Source organism: Nycticebus coucang, chromosome X (genome assembly GCF_027406575.1).
Source record: "Nycticebus coucang isolate mNycCou1 chromosome X, mNycCou1.pri, whole genome shotgun sequence".
Classification (NCBI taxonomy): Eukaryota; Metazoa; Chordata; class Mammalia; order Primates; family Lorisidae; genus Nycticebus; species Nycticebus coucang.
This window is the reverse complement of record NC_069804.1, coordinates 83,674,952-83,698,430: the sequence shown is the minus strand read 5'-3', so window position 1 is coordinate 83,698,430 and position 23,479 is coordinate 83,674,952. Positions and strand designations below refer to the sequence as shown.

Below are 23,479 nucleotides of genomic sequence, written 5' to 3'. Positions count from 1 at the left end.
TCATTTTACAGAGAGTGGTGGGTCTGTGGATAGACCACTGTCATTCTTACTATTTTAGTATTACCAAAGGAGTTCCAGAATGGAATTCTTCAGACTAGTATCTTTCTTTGGGCTCCACCAACATTTTAGAACCAGATCTTGCTGGAGCTTTGCCAGCCTTCATTTACTTTAAGAAAAACGACTTACACTTTCTTAGCCTTTTTTGTTTGTTTGTTTTTGAGACAGAGTTTCACTTTGTCACCCCTGGTAGAGTGCTGTTGCGTCACAGCTCACAGCAACCTCAAACTCTTGGGCTCAAGTGATTCTCTTGCCTCAGCCTCCCAAGTAGCTGGGATGATAGGCGCCTGCCACAATGCCCGGCTATTTTTTTTTTTTTTTTTTTTGTAGAGACAGAGTCTCACTGTACAGCCCTCGGGTAGAGTGCCGTGGCGTCACACGGCTCACAGCAACCTCTAACTCTTGGGCTTACGTGATTCTCTTGCCTCAGCCTCCCGAGCAGCTGGGACTACAGGCGCCCGCCACAATGCCCGGCTATTTTTTTGTTGCAGTTTGGCCGGGGCTGGGTTTGAACCCACCACCCTTGGCATATGGGGCTGGCTCCCTACTCACTGAGCCACAGGTGCTGCCTATGCCCGGCTATTTTTAGAGACCGGATCTTGCTCTTGCTCAGGCTGAGCTCAACCAATTCACCCACCTTGGCTTCCCAGAGTGCTAGGATTACTGGTATCAGCCACCATGCCTGGTTACCATTTCCTGATTCTTAAATTGCTTCATCTGTAGCTCCAGGCTCTACTTATTTCAAAAAGATTGCAGATAGTTTCTCATTTAATCCTTTTAAAGTAGAGGCACTTTTAAGAAACATATAGATCATCTCATTTGATTAATCTAGTATATAAAATGTACCATTTAATTCTGCTAGTAATGTGAAGTTTGAAACACCATCCTGAAGTGAGGACTTAACTTAGTTTAGAAATGATGGGATCAGTTAGCCGATTTTATAAGAAAAATAAGCCAAGATCTAATCATTTATATTTCAACAGCAAAACAACTGCCTAGTAAAAATGAATTAATGTCCCAGTCTCTAGTGCACAGGGTGTTTTGTGGCAAAGGAGAATGTAATATGGAATAGCTAAAGCAAATAACTAATTAATGCAACAGCAGGTTCTTTTTAATCACTTGAAAAAGACATCATTTCTCCGAGAAGAATGTCAAAAGATCAGCCCAGCTCAGGGTGCAGTTTGCACTACTAGTTCCTTGGACTGCCTTAAGAAGAGTCTCTGGCTCTTTAGAATACTGTAAGTACTACTTTGTAGTTATTAAGTAATCTTTCCTCCATCCTATTTTCTTTCTCTTAGATGCCACCCATAGACAAGTCAGAGGAACTCTTTTCCTCTTCCCACTCCATCTGAAATTCATATATTAAATACATACGCAAGTTAACCAACAGAATTGTAGAATTAATACTGAGTTACACAGCTCTATGCTAGGTTTCAGTGAAGTGACGGCTAGGAATGCTACTATCCTGTACAATTTCACCCGAGACCGTTGTATTGTTGAACAGCCTATATACTTGAAACAACTTTAGGAAATTATAATCAAGTGCTGTCTTTAGCTGAATTATAGGTGACAAAGTGTTAAAAGGGAGCTCACGGAGATTTGAAATTGGTAGGATAAATTTACAGATGGAAGTAGGTTTACATTTTCTCTTTGAGCCAAATGGATATGGTTAATATTGTCAACCAGTGGCATCTGGGTGATCTAGTTTTATTTTAATGTCATTTGTTCTTTACTTCTTATGAAGGCATGGAAAGAGATTAAAGAGATAGGTTGTAGCCATTCTGTTTGGCTATATGCCAAATTGGCAAATTGGTGATTGCTAAATTTCATAAGCTTGAGATCTTAAGGTTCAAAAATTGGGGGTATAAGTCTGATACTATGGCTCTTTGGACCTTTTTTCTATTATTTCTGTCCAAGAATAGATAATCATGGATAATTCAGACCAGAGACACTTTTTTAAAAAGTTTGGAATCTTTCTGCCAAGAAAGCAATGGAGAATACGTTTTAAAAGAAAACTCTGACCTTCCTTGCCTACTTTATATGCCTCTTTCCCTTTGCCTTTTTCTTTCTTTTTTTTTTTTGAGACAGAGCCTCAAGCTGTCGCCCTGGGTAGAGTGCTGTGGCATCACAGCTCACAGCAACCCCCAACTCTTGGGCTTAAGCGATTCTCTTGCCTCAGCCTCCCAAGTAGCTGGGACTACAGGCACCCGCCACAACGCCCGGCTATTTTTTGCTGCAGTTTGGCCTGGGCTGGGTTCAAACTCCCCACCCTCGGTATATGGGGCCGGCGCCCTACCCACTGAGCCACAGGTGCCACCCATGAAACACCTTTTTCTTTTTTTTTTTTTTTTTTTTTGTGGTTTTTGGCCAGGGCTGGGTTTGAACCTGCCACCTCCGGCATATGGGACCGGCGCCCTACTCCTTGAGCCACAGGCGCCGCCCCCATGAAACACCTTTTAAAGGATCAAAATTTTCTGAGACCTAAACAGTATGTGTTTTGAGGAATACTGACTTTAAAAAGTTATTTAAGATGTAAACACATTTTCCAATTTCAAGTTATCTTCATGAAAGACATGTTTTATGTGATATACGTGATACTTGATTTATCCATGAGAATATATCCAAACTCAGTTTTTATCACCCCAATTTGAGAAACACTGGTCTATGCTTATGAAATCTTGCTACTAATCAAATTGTGGTTCATCCTCAACATTCAACTGTAACTATTATTGGAATTTGTTTTAAAGAGTGAATTCAGAGCTGGTCTGTACTACAATCAAAGAGGAAGGATGACTTGATTTTAGATAGACTGGCACCTCCTAGATAGCATCCAAAGGCTAATCTTGGAGCTGTATTTAAAGTCATTGCTTGAAATAATCTCTATCAGTAAGAAAAATCTCAGCAGTTGTAAAGAAGATACTCTGGAAATGTGGGTATCTTCAAAAATAAGCTAATTCTTGTGTTAATTCAATTAATATTTATTATGCCAGACACTGCAAAACTTTGGTTATATATAATTTCTGTGAAGGAGTTTGCTTTCTTATGGTGGATGCAGAAATGAACAAATTGTTATGGTGTTGAGCAGAGTGTATGGAGTATCATAGAAACATTAGGAAGTTCTGTGGGGCGCAGAGGAAGAAGAGTGATGGAGGCACTCTCATTGAGCAAAGTCATGGCAAGGGGAAAATGCAAGGTGTGACCTTGGTTGGTCAGCTCAGGATGTGTACAGTGAGGGTTTACAGGTTCTGCTCCAGTATGGGTTTTTGCAAGTGCAAGTGTATGTTCCCTTAGGTGGAGTGAGTGAATGACTATTTTTTATGGCTTGGCCATGGGAGTCAGATACTGCAAAGTTATGAAAAATTTCTGAACTGGGATTAAGACTTTGATTTTAGTCTTGGCTCTAACTTTAATTCAAATCACTGTCAGCCTGAATTCTAGCCTCCCAGGAATGCTGATGAATTAAGACAGGGACTTAAATTGATTATCATGATTTCTGAGTTTTTCCTTTATAGAACCTTAATATATAGGATTAAAGAAGTTTTTTGACCCTAGTTTTGTCTTATATCCCCTTACAATCTTCTTTTTCTGTAACTTTTTTTTTGTAGAGACAGAATCTCACTCTATGGCCCTCGGTAGAGTGCCCTGGCGTCACACGGCTCACAGCAACCTCCAACTTCTGGGCTTAAGCGATTCTCTTGCCTCAGCCTCCCGAGTAGCTGGGACTACAGGTGCCCGCCACAACACCCAGCTATTTTTTTGATTGCAGTTCAGCCGGGGCCGGGTTTGAACCCACCACCCTCGGTATATGGGGCTGGCGCCCTACCGACTGAGCCACAGGCGCCGCCCTTCTGTAACTTTTCTAACCATTTCTCTAGCCATCTTCCTAAATTACAAAAGATCATGAGACCCAAAGCTGCTGTGATTAAGCACTCATAAATTTTTTTCCAGGTATTTGGGCCCTGGTTAGCAAATGTACACCTGGATGTGAGTTTGTGAATTAAAAGTTGGTCTGTGGTGACTGCTAAAATATTCTTATATGTGAAAGCATCCCGAAAAAAATTCTTCCTATTTAAACAGAAAACTAAAATTTCGATCTGAACTATGTAGGTAATGTCAGCGTGGATGATGAACAGTATCCATATGTATAGTTAAACAAAGCTAATGCTTTCCTCTGCCGCAGATCTTATAGATTACATTGGAAGGAAACTTAATATTCCTACTATCATATTTTGGGTTATAGACAAGGAACACTTTACACAGTTGTCCTTCAAAATACAACTCAAGTTGGTTCTTCTAGTATTTGAGAGTTAGCTGGCCCACTGAATTTAACAAATTAAACTTCAATGGCCATGCACAGTTCTATATCAATGTATTGGGCCATTGAGTTGTATATATATATACATTTTTTTTGGAGACAGAATCACACTGCTTGGCCTTACTAGATATCTTATCTAGAGAACAGAGTTGAATAAGTGATCTTCCATATACTACTTTTACAATCTGTTTGATATTGACACAAAGAACCTTATAATATAGCAATCCCTGATCAGGAATATGGAAGCCTGTGTTCATTTAAGGTCCCCAGGTTTAGAATACCTGGTGCTTTCTATACAACACCATACCATAACCATACAAAGTGCTTTCAAGGCTGCAAAATTGCCTTAGGTCTGCTTTAGTGAGCTCCTTTGCTATATATAGTAAAACCAGACAGCCAATTATTAAAAATGGTCACAACAATTACACTTCCAGGCAATAGTAGCAACTGCTCTCCTACACTTGTATCTTGAAGTATTTTAAGCACCAGAATGACCTTTAGCCACAAATTTAGTCAACCCTTAAGGAGAGTATTGGTTTGACCTATATTCATGTATCTCTTTTGTCTTTATTTGCCTAATCCTTCTGTGATGCTAACAGTGACTTTCATACATCACCTTAGGGAGACCAAATAGGATAGAAAGTAGGCTCGGCGCCTGTGGTTCAAGCAGCTAAGGCGCCAGCCATACACACTTGAGCTGGCGGGTTTGAATCCAGCCCGGACCCACCAAACAACAAGATGGCTGCAACCCAAAAATAGCCAGGTGTTGTGGAGGGTGCTTATAGTCCCGGCTACTTAGGAGGCTGAGACAGGAGAATCTCTTGAGCCCAGGAGTTGGAGGTTGCTGTGAGCTGTGAAGCCAGAGCACTCTACCCAGGGCGACATCTTGAGGCTCTGTCTCAAAAAAAAAAAAGAAAGTAGAGACAGGAGACACACATATCTATAATGCTTCAGGTTATACGTTCTACTTTTTTCCCTTGGGGTTTTTGTAACAGTTTTGATATGCTACTAGCGCCATAGTATATCCTACTAAACCATGGCTTTTTTCTTAAGGACATTCTGAGCATGTGAAACCTGAGGACTGCTAACAGCTATAAAAGGCTCCAAATTTACCATATCTTTCCTTTTGAGAATCTGAATAAGCTCCAGCTAATTTTGGTGGATGGCTTGTACCTAGAGAAAAAGGTAGGTAGTTTGGGGACAGAATTGTTGTTTATTTTCGGCTGTAAGGGCTTTTAATTTCCTCAATTCTCCTTTTAAAAGCAGGACATAGGCCCGTTTTGGTCATATTTTTTGCATATACATGTGTATTTTAACCTTTCTGTAGTAAGTTTGGCTCATTTCATTTATCCCTCAGCTGGGCTCCCATGAAGTCTATAAGGACAAACATGCTTTATCCCTATTTTATAAATGCAGAGTGAGAGATACAGGGCAATAAATTATTTCCTTTCTGTTCATATAGCTAGTTAGCAAGAGAATGAACCTACACCTTTTGGTGAGTCATCCTTTTAATTATTCCAGCCTTCCTTTGGCATGCTGGTATTAAGTTCTCAGAATTTGTTTATGAATAGGACCAATTTAATCTGTATCTGGTTTGGCCATTATCACTGTCATTTTATTGTTAAGAGGTTGAAGACTTCTTACTTTAAAGAACAATAAAATTGCTAAAAGGTAGAAGAGGAGAGCTCCAGAGACTGTATGAGCTATTCCTGGATGCCTAGCCTTTTGTATCTTGTTTTTCCCCTTTTGCACAGATTTTCTGAGGTTAATGCTGTCATAACTGGGGATCTATAAGGTTCTTGGTTTCTCTGAATATCCTAGGACTCTAGTTGTACTCTATTATACAAGTTGTTTAATAAATGTTATGTGAGGCCAGACGCGGTGGCTCACGCCTGTAATCCTAACACTCTGGGAGGCTGAGGCTGGTGGATTGCCTGAGCTCACAGGTTCCAGGTAAGCCTGAGCAAGAGTGAGACTCCACCTCTAAAAATAGCTGGGCATTGTGGAAGGTGCCTGTAGTCCCACCTACTCGGGAGGCTGAGGCAAAAGAATCACTTGAGCCCAAGGGTCTGAAGTTGCTTTGAGCTATGATGCCATCGCACTCTACTACAGTGAAACTCTGTTTAAAAAAAAAAAAAAAAGTCACATGGGTGGTAACTCATGCCTGTGACCCAGCACTCTGGGAGGCCAAGGCAGGTGAATGGACTGATTTCACAGGTTCGAGACCATCCTGAGCCAGAGCGAGACCCCATCTCTAAAAATAGCCGGGTGTTGTGGTGGGCACCTGTAACCCAGCTAGTCGGGAGGCTGAGACAAGAGAATCGCTTGAGCCCAAGAGCTTGAGGTTGCAGTGAGCTGTGAGACCATAGCACTCTACCAAGGGTAACAAGTGAGACTCTGTCTCAAAAAAAAAAGTTATGTGCATCAAGTAAAAAACAGTTCTGCTCACATTGATATTATCCCAGCATGACAATACTTAAAGTACAAATTAAAAGAGGGGAATGCAGCAAAACTAGGTGACAGGCAGGCACTTTGATTGATGTGGATTGCTCAGTTTTTAAAATAGTGCTTTATGGGGCGGCGCCTGTGGCTCAGTCGGTAAGGTGCCGGCCCCATATACCGAGGGTGGCGGGTTCAAACCCGGCCCCGGCCAAACTGCAACCAAAAAATAGCCGGGCGTTGTGGCGGGCGCCTGTAGTCCCAGCTACTCGGGAGGCTGAGGCAAGAGAATCGCTTAAGCCCAGGAGTTGGAGGTTGCTGTGAGCTGTGTGAGGCCATGGCACTCTACCGAGGGCCATAAAGTGAGACTCTGTCTCTACAAAAATAAAAATAAAAAATAAATAAAATAGTGCTTTAAAAAAGAAGCCAGAGGCAATGTGAAAGAGAGTTCTTTTTTTTGCATTTTTGGCCGGGGCTGGGTTTGAACCCACCACCTCTGGCATATTGAGCCGCCCATGAAAGAGAATTCTTATAGAATTTAGAGTCAGAATGCAATGGAGCTTTTCCAAGGGACTTCATGACTTCCTTGGTTGAGAAAATTTTGGCTTCTCCTTTCATTAGCTTCAACTCCTTGATTTCTTACCACCCCACCCCACCCCTGCACACACTGTATTTTCTGATGAGAACACAAGAGTGTTAATAATTCACATTCTAGAGGATTGCTCATTAATAAAAACTGGAAAATAAAATGCAGTGTAGGAATTTCGGTAATTATTCAGCTCTAAATTGCTCTTGGAGGGCGGTGCCTGTGGCTCAGTGAGTAGGGCGCCGGCCCCATATACTGAGGGTGGCAGGTTCAAACCCAGCCCCGGCCAAACTGCAACAACAACAACAAAAAATAGCCAGGTGTTGTGGCAGGCGCCTGTAATCCCAGCTATTCAGGAGGCTGAGGCAAGAGAATCGCCTAAGCCCAAGAGCTGGAGGTTGCTGTGAGCTGTGATGGCATTGTACTCTACCGAGGGCGACAAAATGAGACTATCTCAAAAAAAATTAAAAAAATAAATTGCTCTTGGAGATGAGGGAAAGTTCACAAAATGGAGGAGGTGAGGTGGGGAGATGAATATAGGAAATCTCATGTTGCTAGGCTGGTAGCCAAATAAAGAGCTCTACATAGCTGTAAATGTTCATCCCTAATCCGTATGAAGAAAAGGATTGAATTTAACCACTAGTTGACAGATTTTCTCAGTGAACTCCATTTTAATCATTTATTTCTCTTTTGTCTCTTTTCCAGATCTTCCTCAGAGGAATAGGCTTGTTGCTTTACAGTGTTAGTGACCCATTCCCTTTGACGATCCCTAGGTGGAGATGGGGCATGAGGATCCTCCAGGGGAAAAGCTCACTACCACTGGGCAACAACCCTAGGCCAGGAGGTTCACCACAAATACTTTCCTGGGCCCTGATAGGAAGATGAACGTCTCAAAGACAACTATCACACGTGAAGGTGGGTAACTTGTCCCTAAAAATGAAATAATTATAATTTTGATCTTATTTTCCAGTACACTTATAGTAGCTTTCCACTGAGGTTGTATTCATCATTATCGTGTATCTGCCTTGCTAAAAACAGCTTCCTAACTAATCTGGGAAGCACCTGCATGAGAGATTAGTGAAAATGATGATGTGTCTGGGTAGCAGGCTGCATGATTTAGGGTGCTTAGGGTGGGAATAAAGTGGGTGGAGGCCTACAACTAAATCGTCCTTTTTTTTTTTTTTTTTTTTAGGAGAATGTGGAAAACTGCCATATAAGTGACATTGATATTGTAGAGAAATCATTCTGCTGTTCCATCTCATCCTCAAAGGCTCCCTTTAGGCTCTATAGGAGAAGTTTGTCAATCACTGATATACAAGATGCCTTGGGATGTCCATAGGATATAACATACATTAAGCTGTTTGGAAAGATAAATAAGAATTTTATCCTCTTATGCTGTGCTTGCTGATTGATGGATGCCTCATAACCACAAATGGAAACCTGACAAAAAATGGCACAGTTATCTGTCATTAGGCAGGATCTAAAGAACCAGGATGGTTCTCTAGGTCAGTGATGGGAGAGGTTAATTGGGGAGCAAAGGTTGGTAGATGAAAATGACCATTCAGTGCAGTAAATCCTGATTATAGGCATGTCCAAAATTCTTCATAATGAGTGGGTACTCTAAATTTTATGAGACGTTTTTTATGAGTAAGAACCCTTGAAATGTTATAATTGACTAGAAAGATCCATAGACTTAGAAATAGTGAAAATTATTATTATTTTTTTTTTTTTTTAGAGACAGAGTCTCACTCTGTCCCCCTCGGTAGAGTGCCGTGGCGTCACAGATCACGGCAACCTCCAGCTCTTAGGCTTAGGCAATTCTCTTGCTTCAGCCTCCCGAGTAGCTGGGACTACAGGCGCCCGCCACAACGCCCGGCAATTTTTTGGTTGCAGTTTGGCCGGGGCCAGGTTTGAACCCGCCACCCTCGGTATATGGGGCCGGCGCCTTACCGACTGAGCCACAGGTGCCGCCCGAATAGTGCAAATTATTAATAGCACTTACTAGAAAGCCTAGGAACACTGCTCGGGAGGCTGAGGCAAGAGAATCGCGTAAGCCCAAGAGTTAGAGGTTGCTGTGAGCTGTGTGACGCCACGGCACTCTACCCGAGGGCAGTACAGTGACTCTGTCTTCTACCAAAAAAAAAAAAAAAAAGAAAGCCTAGGAACAGAGTGCTGCGGTGAGAGTTATTCAGGAAGATTGCTACCCTGGCTGTGTTTTGACAGTCCTGAACCAGGAGACTTAAATAAAGCAAATTTGATGCAGTCCTATTTTTAAGCCTCATTCTCTCTTCCCCTCCTATCTATTGTGTCTTTTTGTGATCTCAGTTATTAATTAATTATTTGTATTTATTTATTTATTTTTGAGACAGAGGCTCACTTTGTTGCCCTCAGTAGAGTGGTGTGGCATTACAGCTCACAGGATCCTCAAACTCTTGGGTTCAAGCAATTCTCTTGCCTCAGCCTCCCGAGTAGCTGGGACTACAGGTGCCCACAGCGCCCAGCTATTTTTAGAGTTGAGGCCTTCCTCTGGCTCAGGCTGGTCTCTAACTCGTGAGATCCACTCGCCTCAGGTGGATCCACCCGCCTTAGCCTCCCAGAGGGCTAGAATTACAGGCATGAGCCACCTCGCCTGGCCCAGTTATTAATCATTTAAAGGGACTCCTTCCTAGCTGATTGGCATTTTAAATAAGATTCTAGTCTTCAACTAAAGGTATTAGTCTATGAAAGGCAGTATTGTCTCCTTGTGCCACATTAAGTGAGATCAAGCAACACATTCTCATTTATGTCAGTTTCTTTTTCTGTTGAAGGAGGAAATTGTACTCATTGTATCTGTAAAGACTTAGACTTTGGGCGGCGCCTGTGGCTCAGTCGGTAAGACGCCGGCCCCATATACCGAGGGTGGCGGGTTCAAACCCAGCCTCGGCTGAACTGCAACCAAAAAATAGCTGGGCGTGTGGCGGGCGCCTGTAGTCCCAGCTACTCGGGAGGCTGAGGCAAGAGAATCGTTTAAACCCAGGAGTTGGAGGTTGCTGTGAGCTGTGTGATGCCATGGCACTCTACCGAGGGCCATAAAGTGAGACTCTGTCTCTACAAAAAAAAAAAAAAAAAAAAGACTTAGACTTTGTATGTGTCTAAGCTCTGTGGAAACACTGTCTATATCATTAATTTGAATCTTTCATAACTCTAGCATAGTATTCGATACTCAAGCATTTACATGATATCTCTCTTATTTTTTGTAGCTCTTGATTTTTTTCTCTTCCTATTTTCCAAATCATCCTTCCCAAAAGAAAGGAGAGACTTGGGTCTGCAGCAGGAGTGAGAAATTTGAACACATCAAAGGAAGCCATCCTTCCCACCTGAAGATGAACATGCCTGGCACTCTAGCTCTTTAGACTGGCAGAATGAAGTAAGTTGTTGGTGTTGCAATCCTATGAGGATTGCTCCAGAACTAATAGCTGTTTTTTGGAAGTTGGTCTTGGATGGGAATGTGGTGGTCTAACATGAAGAAGGGCCAAATGTGAGATAGGAAGATGAGCAGTTTCCCTATTACCAACTGGGTTCACTGAAACAACTCAAAGACATTACAATCTCCTTACCAGATAGATGTATCATAGGAATTTAGCCTCTATTTGTCTGTTCTATGTCTTCATTGCATAGATCCCCTGTCATTCTTAGAGGCTTAAACTTGAGAAGCCTAAAATATAGATTTTGCTTTCTGAAGAAAAGGTAGCCCTTTCTCATCTCCAATGTGAGAGAGTATCTGCAGTTAAGATTTAGAAAAAAAAAAAAAATTTAGACCCTGAAGCAACCACTATAATTGTGAAAGGTGTGAAAACTAAGTCAGTGAGTTTTCTAAAAAGGTGAAGAAAGGAGAAGCTGTAAAATGAGGGGATTGACTAAGTGCTGTCTAAGTGTTCTTTATGGAAATATTCACTCAACTGTGCTATCTTGTTTGGCTCTTACGGAAATCCCAGTAAATAGTTGGAGCAGAATGCTAAGAGGCACACATTGTGTGTTTAAATTCTCTCTGCTGCTACTCATTAGGTATATGGTCTTTGGCAGTTTAGTGTCTCTCATTAGACTCACCTATTAGTGAGAATTAAACTATGTAATGTATGTAAAATGCTTAATATAGTGCCTGGCACATGGTAAGTAAAAGATAACCCAAGACATTTCATAAGTTCATTGGCTATAGTACAAGTGACCACTATCTGGTAGTAGGCAGAGTTGGCACATTTTGGTTGCATGTAAGAAATCCCTGCAGCTGGGTGCAGTGGCTCATGCCTGTAATCCTAGCACTCTGAGAGGCTGAGGTGGATGGATTGCCCTGAGCTCACAGCTTCCAGACCAGCCTGAGCAAAAGAGAGACCCCATCTTTAAAAATAACCAAGCATTATGGTGGGTGCCTATAGTCCCAGCTACTCGGGAGGCTGAGGCAAGAGAATCACTTGAACCCAAGAGTTGGAGGTTGCTGTGAGCTATGACACCATAGCACTCTACTGAGGGTGAGAAAGTGAGTGTGTCTCAAAAAAAAAAAAAAAGAGAAATCCCCTAAGGAAAAAGTTCGCTTAAGTAGAACAGCATCTATGCTGGTGGTTGTGGTTATTATTATTAGTAGTAGTATAAGTAATATTGGTTGCAATGGTAGTTTATTGTAATTATTAATGGCACTTTTTTTGTGTGGGATCCTTTTTGTGCTTCTTGTGTCTCTCCCTGTTATCTTGTTTTTTCCACTCCTTACTGTCTTCTTCTGAATATCTGCCTTTGTTTATCTCTCACTCATAAGTGTGTATTTCTTTGCTTGTCTCTTTCCTCCTTCAGTGTCTTTGCTCTTCTTCTCTATCTAAAGTGTGTCTTACTCATTTCCATGTTTCTCACTAATTTCTTCTAGGTGGTGCCTTTGCCTCATTTTCTTTGTTCTCAAAAGTGGGCTGTGCCTTGGCTTAGATGTGTCTCACTTTTTCATTTTGTTGCTGTTTCTCTTTGCTCTCTTAGATCTCACTCTTTTTTCAATCTTTGTTCTTTTTGTGTCTTCTCTTTGGGTCACATGCTTTGTGCTTTTTCTTATTTTCTTGTTCTGCCTTCCTCTTTTCTCATTCTTTTTGTGAACTCAGATTGTTTGTCACCCCTTCCCCTTCGTGTTCATTTGATGTTTCACCTTTATCTGAGTCTGGCATATCTTCCTGCTGTTTCAACTTCTTATCTTGCATTTCTCTTTTCCACATTTCTTTTAGGCTATTTCCTCCCCCAACCCCTGTGCATCTCAGTGTCTCTTTGCTGTTTGTGATTTTCTGTTTTAGCATTAATCTCTCTGCTCATTTGTATTTCTTCTTTGCCTTTTCCCTTTCTACTCACCTTTGAGTATTTCAGCCTCTTCATGAGTCTGTCTCCCTCTCTTTGTTTTTATATAATCCTCTCCTTGAATTTCTTTGCATATGTATGTGTGCATGTGTATGTGTGTGTGTGTGTTATGTGTGACAGAGGGGCTTCCTAACCCCTTCCCAATAGGTACAGAATGTCAGCTATCAAAAAAAGCATCGCAGAGCTGTTCTTTATGCCAACTTCCCTGTGAGATGATCCAAGACCAAAACGAGGCCCTATGGTCTCTCTAGACTAAAGTAAATCCCAAGATGTAAGATGGACAGAAGGTGGAAGGTTCATGATGGATGGAAGGTCCAAAGTAGAAGACAAATGGTTTCAGACTTGAGAACTGAAGGCTAAAATGGAAAGCCCATATCCCAAGATACATAGAAACTCCAGACCTGAGACCAACAAAAGCCTGAAGAACCAAGGTGTATAGAAGGTGGCCTGAGTTGGACAGAGCCTGACTGAGTTGAATGGAAGGCTGAAGTCTTGAGTTAGACAGAAGGCCTAAGAATTAGTATGGGACACATGGTAGACCTGAGAACTGAGACCTATGGCATCAGGCCCAAGATCTTAAATATGCCCAAGGTTGTAGATTAAATTTCCATGACCCAAGGGTGGAAGACCCCAGACACAAGTAAGACCAACTAATAAAGACTCTGTGGATGAACAGAAGGTCCAAGAGAAACAAATCTCAAGACTAGATTCCATTTAAGTATGCTTCTTTTGAGATGTACTTTTTGATGTTGCCATTTACTTTAAAGGAACATATCTTTAGATTGACAGTATGATGCCCGGGCAAGTCTTAAGTCAATTTTTAATCACAGTTTTAGCTATTTATTAAGGTTTTAGTGGTTTTTTAAATTTCCATTTCTATTCACATCTTATACTTAAGAGAGACATCCAAATCCAGACAACATCTAGTTTGGCTTTTGTTATTCCTCTAAGGAGCAAGCATCCATATAGGTGATATTATGTTTCAGTCTTTTCCTCTAACCTCAGAAGCCCTAGGCTGATGAGAAGAGGAAAACAGCAGGCTGTTGGGGAGGAAAATGTGCCAGGCAATCTATGTAAAATATGAAGAGATATTCCAGGCCAATGAGAAGAATTAAACAAGGGGTACACAGATATGTCAACCTTCTAAGAAGCACTTGATGGGAACACCTTCCTTCTTTCAGCTTAACTGAGCAGGATTCCTCGTGTTTATAACATCCAGTGATGGTTACAGAAAGTGATTGGGCCTGGGATGGAGTGAGGCCCCATGAGACAACTTGAACTCCCTGCTCATAATAGTGGCCAAATACTTTGGACTATGCCAACCCTGCTCCTGGGTTTAATACCCATCTCTAGGCTTAAAGATGAGAAAACTTGGGATTATTTAGTAGGTTTAATCTTTTCCTTGATTCTCCCTCCTTTATGAGGGAAGTTCATTGAAATGATTGATAGTGTGTATGAAAGAACTATAAAACACAAGAGAAAAAAAGCAAGGTTTGTTCATAAATAGTGTATTGGCAATCATGCACAGGTAACATTTGAAATAGCACAGTGTAGGGCAGCGCCTGTGGCCCAAAGGGGTAGGGCGCCAGCCCCATATGCCAGAGGTGGTGGGTTCAAACCCAGCCCCGGCCAAAAACTGCAAAAAAAAAAAAAAAAAAAGAAATAGCACAATGTAAGTTGTGAAACATTGTATAAATCAGTAGTCATCACAGTTTTTCTGTAAGGGGGAAAATTGTAAATAATAATTTAGTCATTGCTGGCCATGTGGTCACTATTACATATTCTTTGTTTAACAACCTTCTTAAAAAGTAATAACCATTCTTACTTTGTTTGAGCAAAGTGGATTTGGCCTGCCATTTACAGTTTACCACCCCCTGTTGTAAATGTCAGAGAATATGTCTGAATAATATTAATTTCCTTCTCTGTGCCTATCCCTTTGCTAGGCACTAAGGATGCAGTGATTATTTATTATATGAAGGCAACTCAAAGAAAAATATGTGAATGTGCTTTGTAAACTATAAAGCATTTGTACTCTACTCTGCTAGGTAGGCACTATGGATACAAAGAAAGAAGCATGAAAATAAAAGGTCCTTTGTCAGGGCGGCACCTTGTGGCTCAGTGGGTAGGGCGCCAGCCCCATATACCAAGGGTGGTGCGTTCGAACCCAGCCCCAAACTGCAAAAAAAGAAAAAAAAAACTCCGTTGTCAAAAGAATATCAACTATGCAGAAGTGTTCAATAAATGAATAATTTGTATATTTGATATCTTTGTGTTTTGCTGCTCTGGTGAGTTTGAGTAAAGATACAATATTCCAGGCAGCAGAAAAGAAAACACATGAGAATTGCTTTTAAACTATAAAATATACTGCAAAGACAAAGCATTACACTGTTGTGATTAATTATAATGTGCCAGATACCCTGCTAGGCACTAAAGACACTGAAGTCTTCTCATAGAACTAAACATTTCAGAAAAGGAGTGCAGATTAAAGTGCTTAGTAAGCTAAAACACTAAATGTCCAATGGACTACATATTTATGAATGAATGAATATTAACCACTTCCAGATATTATTTTGGGTACTGTGAAATCTAAGGTAAATTCTCCCAAGTAATTATCCTATGTGATAAGAGGAAAGTTTCTGTTTCTATACCATTTAGATGTACGGAATGCGATATTGCTTAATCTAATCAATCAGGTCTTTACTGATGAGGCCAAGTTAAATTATTACCAGTATATTTTCCCAGGTAACAGGAAAAAATAATGAATGTGCTTTCTAAACTATAAAGCACTATGTGAATGTAAGACATTTGATGTTTTTGTATGAATAAAAATTTCTATAAGATAGGCATTCTTTCTACAAAATTCTCATTCTGTATTTGACCCAAAATGAGAAGGGTAGTATAAATGGTTGTACAAACCAAGGATTTAAATGAATGAATCAATTTCAACTGCCTGCTATGTAAACTCACTGTAAAAGGCACAGAAGAGATACACAAGCATTTATGATATTTAATTGTGCCCAGAGCTGACAATGAGGCAATATACACATTAGTGTTTTGTAATCTCTAAAGCACCATGTAAAATGTAACTATTGATTATTTCACGTGGTGCTGAGTGCCAAGTTTATAAAATTATATCAGTTATTATACTATGTAAATAAAGTAGAAAAATTTTGGTGAGAATTATTAACTGTTGAGTACTCTAATTATAATATGTACGGGTTCCAATGTCTGATGAGTACAAGAATGGACAGTAATTATTTAATATGTGCCAGTCTTATTGCTAGCCACAGGAAATGCAAAGATAAAACATTTTTATTGAGTTCTGGGTAGCAGAAGAAAATATATATAAAATTAGGGTCTAATATGTAAACTGTCATACCTATATAAGCAATACAGGCTGAATGTGAACATTGATTATTTACTCTTATCCTCATAAATAGCAACTGAGGTTACAAAATTCATTATCATTATTATTGAACTCAGCAAAGATTCGTGTGTAAATTTACAAAGCCTTCAGTTCTCTTACAGATAGAAATTACTATTGGCTTATGGAATGATTACTGACTACTTTCTATGAGACTTAGAACATGCCCTAGGATATACAATAATGTTATCATTATGGGATGCTCATAGCAGGAATTGAAATAATAATAGGTGTGAAATCCAGACCAAAAGTCACTTAACCACTAATAAGCTTATTTGATAATGAAAACATGGGAGAAATAGGTTTCTGTAAGTCAATGTCAAATACTGAGCTAATCTGACAGAGAAAAAATCCTGTCCAGAAGGTTGCATACTCCCTCCCTGGCCTGATTGAAGAGGCGAAAAATATTTTTAAAAGCAAGATGTTGTGGTCCTCCATTCATTTCTTAAGTGCTGAATGCTGTTAATGGAGGTGAATGGCTTGCCTTGGCCTGGCTTAAAAACAGTAAAAGATTAAAAATAAAGAGCTCACATTTGCTTTGATATTTTGCTAAACAAAGTATCTTTTATGTGGAATACACCATTCTGTTCTGAGGATAAGAGAAAGATGAAATGGACCTAGTCTAAAGGGTATTAAATCACTGATCCCAGCTGAAAATATAAAAAAATCTTTGATTTGATTATTGTGTAAATAATATTTCATTGCCTGTTCTCTGCTAGATATTATGCTTAATGAATTAGTTAAGTAGGTCTGGTCCAGAAGACCTACTGATTTTCCTTGAAGATTAAAAAGAAGGAAAAAGGCAAGGTTCTTTAACATGAAATGGAGATATTTTTCCTAGTTCCGGAAATCCTCAAAGTCACTTTCTCATTGGCCTAATTTGAAGCCAGAGGACTGCTTGCTCATTGGTGTGGCTTAGTGTCAGGAAGACACTTGAGCAATAAAAAAGGATTCTTTCACATTTACTTAGTAAAAAATTAAGTATGAATAAAGTGCTATTCTTAAGTACTTATAAAGCCTGGAACAAAATGTACTTTATTAGCTTATGGCTGAAACACGAGTACAAATTTTATGAGCACTGCATGTCTCTTTGGTTGAGAAAACTTCAGCAAATAGCTGTGCCATGTAAGACACTGAGAAGGAGAGATGAAGTAAACAGATCACTTTCTCTTCTGGCATGATTTGTAGTATGGAAATAAGAGGGCTTTTTATTGTTTGATTCATACAAATGTTGGTAAAACTAAAACTAAATGAAATGAATCAGTTCCAGAAGGCATTTAGTATGATTTGGAGTTGTAATAACACAATAAATGGAGTAATACTTTTCATCAAATAGTCAAGCTATTATGTTAAATCGAAGAAAACAACAACAAAAAAGATCTTGACTGAAAGATACTTGCTTATTAATTGGCTCACAGATTATAATATAGGAAGAAGATTACTAATAAGAGGAAGGTTACTGTTCATTTTTATCTTCATTTATTCAATTCCTTGTACAAGTATATTTGTGTGCCTATTGGTCCTTTGGTGAGTTCTCAGTTGACTAATGAAAAAAATGCATTCCTTCCCAGAAAATTTCTAAAACTTTCCTTTTAGTCTATTTTCTTTTTAGGGGGTATGGCTTAGTCCCTAAATAACATGATGTGATTTAATTCCTACTCCATAATCTCTTTACCACTTTGGCCACTACGATAAGCAGGTAGCTAGGTTTTTTTATATGCTTGCTCCTTAAGTTGTAGGTACCCTCCTTATAATAGACAATTCATTTTCCTAGCCCATTCCTCATAAAAAAATGACTATGACCACTATGGGGCATGAGGAGGGATGACGACCAACTAATTAGTTCCTAAACCCCAGTCTTAATTGGTGTCAGCCTTGGGCAACCACCCATACTTGAGCCACAAATCGTTTTGAAATGCATTTACATGTTTAATCTACTTTTAATTCTTTGCCCTTTATATGTTGACACATATACACTGACCAAATCTCTTTCAGAAACAGTCCTTAGCACATAGCAAAATAGAGATGTATGATTTCTCCTGCAGCAGCTTTTCAACTTACCACCTTAGGAATGTTATCCTTTGTTACCATCAAAATCTGCTCAAGAAGGGCATGCTATACTACCATAATGTCAGTAGATGAAAACAGCTGAAAATTTTACCATGTTTAAGTTTTAAGAACAAAGTAAAAATTGGAAATAATTGGCCAAAATTGGAAAGAAAAACACCCACACACATCCCCAAAAAAGAAAAGAAAATCTAAATCTAGACCTGACTGGGCTTTGACCTTTTCCATTTTTAAATCACTCACAGAGGGTGGGATAGGAGGAAGAGTGAAGGAAAGGGTCAAACCTGTTTCTAAGGGTAGCCTCCCTTTGTGCTGGCTTAGCCTTAAGGTTACTATTAGCTCAAGGTCAAATTTAGAGTTGCTGTTTTTAGTTTAATGCAGTTCCAATAACTAATGATTGTTATGTTTTTGAAAAATGATCTCGTCTAAATGGTTATCATCTAAGCCTTGAGTTAGATAGGAATGGACTTTCTTAATTGAATCAATATGGCCTATTATAAGGTTGTCTTAAAACTGAAGTTGAAATTTGCTTCAAAGGAAGAGGTTCATTGTAGTTCAAATATACTTTCAAAGTATCTAAACTACAGTTTCCATGTCAAACCAACAATGACATCCATAAGTGGAGAAGGAAATAGATAAATATCAAAGTATAATGGGTAGAGGGAGCAAGATTGAAGGAAATTTGGGTTGAAATTTTCTCGCTTTCACTTTGTACATTTTTAGTTAGGCATCAGATACTTCTGAAATAATAATGTTTAGCTTTTAATGCGTGGTATTAGTTGAACTTAGTAACACTTTTCTTCAGGTGGGAGTAGGGATGCTTTATTGGAAAATGAACAAGGAGAAGTAACTTAAAAGTCTTCCGTTCACAGTTTCTGGAATCACTACCACTATTGATTAAATAAGAATAAAAATATCCTATCATCTGCTTTAGTTGCATAAATGAAATGGCTTCATCTCTGCCCTTCTACTTCAAAGGGAATCTATACCAAAATCCTAAGATAAATGGAAGATACTTGGACTTGTGAACCAATGTGAAATCCAGAATCTATGTTGAATCTTTAGTGTTTTGAAATTGTTTTAGAAAAATCTTGCTCAGCAATGGGTAACTACCAAAAAGTATCTAAAACCATGTGAATGTCACACTTGAAGACAAATTGGGGGACTTTGTTGTCTGTTGTAAAATAAAATATACTGTTGTGAAAACTTTGTATTTTGATGTGACAATTTCTTTTTCTTTTCTTTTTTTGCAGTTTTTGGCCGGAACTGGGTTTGAACCCGCCAACTCCGGTATATGGGGCCAGCGCCCTGATGTGACAATTTCTATCACTTCCTAACACACTAGTCACCTTAATTTTTTCTTTTCTTTTTCTGTTTTTTTGCTTTTTCCCTACCCTAATCGCCCAGTTTCGGTAACTGATTTGAGGTCTCATTTCTTATAGCTTCAGTTGCTTTGGTCAAGGATACTAAAAAGCATAAGCCTAATAAAAAATGTGAAAAGCGGGGCAGCGCCTGTGGCTCAGTTGGTAAGGCGCTGGCCCCATATACCGAGGGTGGCGGGTTCAAACCCGGCCTCGGCCAAACTGCAGCCAAAAAATAGCCGGGCGTTGTGGCAGGCGCCTGTGATCCCAGCTGCTTGGGAGGCTGAGGCAAGAGAATCGCTTAAGCCCAGGAGTTGGAGGTTGCTGTGAGCTGTGTGAGGCCACAGCACCCTACAGGGGGCCATAAAGTGAGACTCTGTCTCTACAAAAAAAAAAAAAAAAAAATGTGAAAAGCGGCTCGGCGCCTGTAGCTCAAGTGGCTAAGGCGCCAGCCACATACACCTGAGCTGGGGGGTTCAAATCCAGCCCGGGCCCACCAAACAACAGTGACGGCTGCAACTCCCCAAAAAACATAGCCGGGCATTGTGGTGGGTGCCTGTAGTCCCTCTCAGCTACTTGGGAGGCAGAGGCAGGAGAATCGCTTGAGTCCAGGAGTTGGAGGTTGCTGTGAGCCATGATGTCACAGCACTCTACCCAGGGTGACAGCTTGAGGCTCTGTCTCAAAAAAAAAAAAGTGAAAAGCAAAAAACTATTGAGAAGCATGAGTAGGATAGGGCACAGATAAACTATAAGGTTCAGGGAATTAAGAAGCATTCAGAGGCAGCGCCTGTGGCTCAGTGAGTAGAGCGCTGGCCCCATATACCAAGGGTGGCAGGTTTGAACCCACCCCCAGCCAAACTGCAAGAAAAAAACATAGCTGGGTGGTGTAGCGGGTACCTGTAGTCCCAGCTACTCTGGAGGCTGAGGCCAGAGAATCGCCTGAGCCCAGTAGCAGGAGGTTGCTGTGAGCTGTGATGTAACCGCACTCTACCGAGAGTGACAAAGTGAAACTCTGCCCCTTAAAAAAAAAAAGAAGCAGCATTCACTAAAGAGGCTCAATCACTGAGTAACTGGAGGGATCTTTGGTGTTTTTTATTTTTTTGAGACAGAGTCCCACTTGAACACCCTCGGTAGAGTGCTGTGGCATCTTAGCTAACATCAACCTCAAAATCTGGGGCTCAAGTGATTCTTTTGCCTCAGCTTCCCAAGTAGCTGTGACTACAGGTGCCCACCACAATACCTGGCTACTTTTTAGAGTCAGAGTCTCACTCTTGCTCAGGCTGGTCTTGAACTCATGAGCTCAGGCAATCCACCTGCCTTGGCCTCCCAAGTGCTAGGATAATAGGCATAAGCCACCGTGCCTGGCCTTAGAATTCGGAATGATTAAATACCCAAATGTTGCACTGGTAACTTTGTAGGAATATTAGTCACTGCAGTATTTTATAGGCTGGAAATTAAACTTACAACTATTGTTTTTGGAAGAAAGCCTTAAGCTTTTATGCGCTAAATGATTATTCAGTAAATGTACCTTTTTTTTTTCGAGACAGTCTTCTTACAGTCACCCTGGGTTGTGAGTGCTGTGGCATCATCATAGTTTATAGCAATGTCAAACTCTTGGGCTCAAGCAATCCTCTTGCCTCAGCCATACAAGTAGCCTCCGGGACTACAGGCACCTGCCACAACACCCATCTAGTTTTACAGATGGTATCTTGCTCTTGCTCAGGCTGGTATCAAACTCCTGAGCTCAAGCAATTCACTCGCCTCAGCCCTCCCAAAGTGCTAGGATTATAGTCATGAGCAACTACATATATTTTTAAAACTGATGCCTGAAGATGTCTTATGTATCACAGACAACTCTTATCCTTAGAATAGCATGAGGTGATAAAATTGACCTATATCCTGGAGTGTTGCTTCTAAACTGGAATGGTCCCAGGTGGCCTTTGCTGTTCACATCCATTTCTCTACAAGCGTAGGTGTGTGAGACGGGAAAGCAGGTGGGGGATGTGGGTAAGGAAAGTAATCTTCCTGAAGTTATTCTTGGGTATCTTCTATGCCTCTGTCCATCCCTCTTGATTCCTTCAGCAGCCTTGATACGCTCAGGCACTGACTTCACTCTTTTTGTTTTATATGGTGTACTTATATAATCTTGTGTTTGTGGTACCTTTGGTTCACAAAATTCTTTTCATGGCCAGGCACGGTGGCTCACGCCTGTAATCATGACACTCTGAGAGGCCGACGCTGGTGGATTGCCTGAGCTCAGTTCAAGAGCGAGACATGGACTCTTAAAAAAAAAATAGCCGGTGTTGTGACAGGTGACTGTAGTCCCAGCTACTTGGGAGACTGAGGCAAGAGGATCGTTTGAGTTGGCTGTGAGCTATGCCATGGCACTACCAAAGGCAACAAAGTGAGAATCTGCCACAAAAAAAAAAAAAATTATTTTCATTCTTTTGTAATCTTTCAATGGAAAGGAATTGAAAAATGCCATATTTCCTGGCTACTGAGAAAAGGTCAAGCGAGGCAATTTTATAGGGGCAGCAGGAATATTTACAAAATGGTAAGGCATTTGATAGTATTTTTCAGCATTTGTGTTACTGGATGAAGAGGGTTTGGCTGCCTGTCACTGTCAGTCAATATGCAGAGATGGGGATAGGTCCACCAAACTTTGTTAGAAGGCCAGCCATTCTGGAGGACAGTGAAAGTAGCCTTTCCAAGACTGTTCTGTCCTTCCATTTCCAAAATCACAGATTTATATGTAAAGGTTTAAAGGGCTGAGTGCAGTGGCTCATGCATGTCATAATCCTAGCACTCTGGGAAGCTGAGACAGGTGGATTGCTTGTGCTCAGGAGTTCAACACCAGCCTGAGCAAGAGCAAGACCATGTCTCTACTAAAAATAGAAAAACTACCCAGGCGTTGTGGCAGGCACCTGTAGTCCCAGCTACTCAGGAGGGTGAGGCAAGAGTATTGCATGAGGCCAAGAGTTTGATGTTGCTGTGAGGTATGAGACCAAGGCACTCCAGCCCGGGGCAGCAGAGGAAGACTGTCTCAAAAAAACAAAAGATTCAAAAAGCAAGGACCACATTAACTCTTATTTTAAATAACAATCAACATAACTCAGTGACCTATTATAACATTTCTAACTCAAAAGTTAATTTCCTAAAACAGTCCACCTAAAGCAAGTACCACTTTAACCCTTGTTTTAAATAATAATCAGCATAACTCAGTGACCTATTACAACATTTCCAAGTCAAAAGTTAACTTCCTAAATCAATCTTCTTAAAATTAACTATTCAAGGGCGGCGCCTGTGGCTCAGTGAGTAGGGCGCCGGCCCCATATGCCGAGGGTGGTGGGTTCAAACCCAGCCCTGGCCAAACTGCAACAAAAAAATAGCCGGGCCTTGTGGCAGGCCCCTGTAGTCCCAGCTGCTCGGGAGCCTGAGGCAAGAGAATCGCGTAAGCCCAAGAGTTAGAGGTTGCTGTGAGCCATGTGACGCCACGGCACTCTACCGAGGGCGGTACAGTGAGACTCTGTCTCTACAAAAAAAAAAAAAATTAAAAATTAACTATTCAAGATGAACATCTTTAGGGTGGGAGGTAAATTTACAAATCAATAAGAATGGAAGACAGGAGATGAAGGTCATGTAGGACAAAACAGTAAGAATGGGAGGCAAAAAAAAAAAAAAAAAAAAGAATGGGAGACAGGAGCTGAAGCTCATGTAGGACCTAAACCACCCAGACGAACTGTGTCATGTCCACCCTAGTCTGACTCCATTTTACTCTCACTACATGAGCTTTCATTTGTATTTTATATGGAGTGAGGATGGGGTGATTGCTGTGTGCTTATAGTTATATTTTGTTTTGTGCCAGACCA

General features: G+C 40.6%; 1 long non-coding RNA gene across 1 annotated transcript; it reads left to right on the top strand.

The window, feature by feature from the left end:
• The first annotated feature begins 934 nt into the window (after positions 1 to 934).
• LOC128578492 (uncharacterized) lies at positions 935 to 12,494 on the top strand. The gene is made up of 6 exons (XR_008377724.1): positions 935 to 1,295; positions 5,426 to 5,557; positions 8,103 to 8,312; positions 8,590 to 8,902; positions 10,637 to 10,803; positions 12,184 to 12,494. It is a non-coding gene; the product is annotated as an uncharacterized LOC128578492 (long non-coding RNA).
• Positions 12,495 to 23,479: the final 10,985 nt, after the last annotated feature.